The 2,500-nt window shown below is 78.5% G+C and overlaps 1 non-coding gene across 1 annotated transcript; it reads left to right on the top strand.

Annotated features, from left to right (window-relative positions):
- The first annotated feature begins 1,757 nt into the window (after positions 1-1,757).
- LOC135326852 (5.8S ribosomal RNA) lies at positions 1,758-1,910 on the top strand. The gene has a single exon (XR_010387075.1). It is a non-coding gene; the product is annotated as a 5.8S ribosomal RNA (ribosomal RNA).
- The last annotated feature ends 590 nt before the right edge of the window (positions 1,911-2,500 follow it).

The following is a 2,500-nucleotide window of genomic DNA, read 5'->3' as shown; positions in this document are numbered from 1 at the left end:
GGAGGAGGACGAGGTCGTGGCGGCGGGTGTCGGGCGCACCCCGCGGGCGGACGCTCCGCCGAGGGGCGCGGGGGCCGGCTGGCGGGTGCCGGGTTCCCCCTCCGCGTCCCGTCTCGTCGCCGCTGCCGAGGCTGCCGCCGTCGCCGCGAGGCGGCGGCGGCCCGGTGGCGGGCGGCGGCGGGGGAGGCACCCCCGCGGGGATTTCAGGTCGTTTCCCTCACCCCAGGGCCAGGTACCTAGCGCCCGCGCTTCTCCTGCCCCCCCCTCGGTGACCCACCCGTGTGGTCCCGTGTGCCAGCGTGCTCCTCCCGGGTGCCGCACCGTGCGCGCCGCACCGGCCGTGCCTTCCCCCCCCCCGCCTCGGCTTCCCCCCACCCCGGTCCTTCCTCCCCCGCGGTGGGGGTGGGGGGGGCGGGGAGGGAGGGAGCGAGCGAGAGAGGGGAGAGGGCCTCCGGCCACCGCGGCCGCCGGCAGCCGCCCCGGGCAGGGATGGCCATGGGCCCTGGGCTCCGGGCCCGAGGGTTCTCGGTTGGAGAGCCGGGCGGAGGTTTAAAGACTCGGGCGGCCCGATGCGACTCGCGGAGGCGGCCGGGCGTGCTGCCGGAGGGCCGGGGGGTCGGCGCGCGCGGGCGCCGCGCCCCCCCATGCCAGCCGGCGCGCCCCGCGCTCGCCCCGCGGGCAGCCGGGACGGAGAGGGGTTACCCTGCCCCCTCTCTCCGCGGTCTGGTCTCGGCGGAGAGACGCCGCGCGGTCGGCCTAGTTGCCGGCCTGCCTCGAGCGTTGCGAGCCGGGCGCGAGCGCGTGCTCGCCGCCGGGAGGGCGAGCCCCCACCGCGGGTGGTGCGGGCGCCGAGCCTCCGCGCGTCTCCTCCTTCTCCCTGGCCGGTGCTTCTGGGTCTTCCGCCGTGGCCGCCGTCGGCGGCGCCCTACCCTACGCGCCCGCCCCGGCACTCTGCCGTCCGGGGCGCCCGCCTCGCTCTGCCCCGCCCGGCTCCGCCAGGCAGCGGGGGGGCGGTGGTGGGGCGGCGGCGGGGGCGGCCCGCCCCGCTCTCCGCGTGGAGACGGGGAGAGCGGGCGCCGTCCCCGTCCGTGCCGCCTTGCCCGCCTGCCCGCCGCCGGGCGTCTGTCCGCGGAGGGGACGGGCGAGCGCGTGGCGTCACCCGCGAGGCGGTGTGTGCGGGCGCGCGGGGGTGTGGGCGCCGCGGCGGCGGCGGCGGCGGCGGTCGAGCCGGAGGGCCGGCGAGGCGAGCGAGGAGCTGGGAAGCGCGGGGCCGGCGGGCCGCAGGCGCGCGGGCGGCGGGGCGACGCCGCTCCCGGTGGCGGCCGGGCTCTGACGCCTGGGGCGGGGGGGGGGGTGGTCTGCGGGGACGGACCCCCCCCAACATCCCGAGGCAGGCGGTGTGGCCGGCCCGCCGCTCCCTGCCGGGCCAGACCGAGCCGGGCGCCTGGGCCGGACTCGAAGCGAGACAGGGTTTGTCCCCAGGTCGGGAGCGAGGGCTCCCCGCCCTTCTCGTTCGGGTTTGCCCTTCGTTTCCCCCCCCCCCCTTTCTCTGTGCTTGTACGGTCAGTGAGGCAAGCCCCTCTCTTTCTCTCGCTCTCTCTCTCCTTCCGTCTCTGCCGTCCCTTGCTCAGCAGCCGGCGTCGGCGTGAGGAAGGGCGGTGGGGCGGAGGAGGAGGGGGCGGAGGAGGGGGGGCCCCCCAGGGGCTGCGAAAGCTGCCCGGTCCCCCCGCGCGCGCGGCGGGGACCGAAACCGAGACAACTCTTAGCGGTGGATCACTCGGCTCGTGCGTCGATGAAGAACGCAGCTAGCTGCGAGAATTAATGTGAATTGCAGGACACATTGATCATCGACACTTCGAACGCACTTGCGGCCCCGGGTTCCTCCCGGGGCTACGCCTGTCTGAGCGTCGCTTGACGGTCAATCGTCACCCGCGCCGTGGCGTGGGCGCAGCGGCGTGCCGCCCCTCGGTGGGTGTGGGGGGGGGCGCGGTTCGGGTGCGCCCGGCCGTGCCCGCCCTCCCCTCCGAGCCCGGCGGCTGCCGCCGCGCCGCGTGGCGCGCGCGGTGTGGCGCGGCTGGGGCGCCTCGCAGGCCCGTTGCCCCGGGGAGAGGGGGGGTGCTCTCCTTCCCCTCCCCGCGCGGCCGGGCCTTCGTCCCCCTAAGTGCAGACTCGGGAAACCCCCGCTCCCGGAGCGCCCGCGTCGCGGACTTCGTCCCGCCGGGCCCCCAGATCGGGTCGGTCGCGGTGGCCCGGCGCCCGGCGCCGCCCGCCCGCCACCACCGCCAGTGCCGCCGCACGGGCCTCTCCTCCACCACTCTCCCGGTGGTGCGCCGGTCCCCCGTTCCCCTCCGGCAGAGGGGACGGCCGGCCGCCCTTTGCCTCGCCCTGGCCCTGACCGCCGCCGTTTCGGCGCCCGCCGGGCCCCCCCCAACCCCGCGCTTCCCCGCGTCCGCAGCGCGTCGTCGAGCCACTTCCACCCGCCGGCTGGCGTCAGCCGCGC

This window comes from Dromaius novaehollandiae, unplaced genomic scaffold (assembly GCF_036370855.1).
Source record: "Dromaius novaehollandiae isolate bDroNov1 unplaced genomic scaffold, bDroNov1.hap1 HAP1_SCAFFOLD_76, whole genome shotgun sequence".
Taxonomy (NCBI): domain Eukaryota; kingdom Metazoa; phylum Chordata; class Aves; order Casuariiformes; family Dromaiidae; genus Dromaius; species Dromaius novaehollandiae.
The sequence above is the reverse complement of the archived record's forward strand: the minus strand, read 5'-3'. Positions and strand labels throughout refer to the sequence as shown.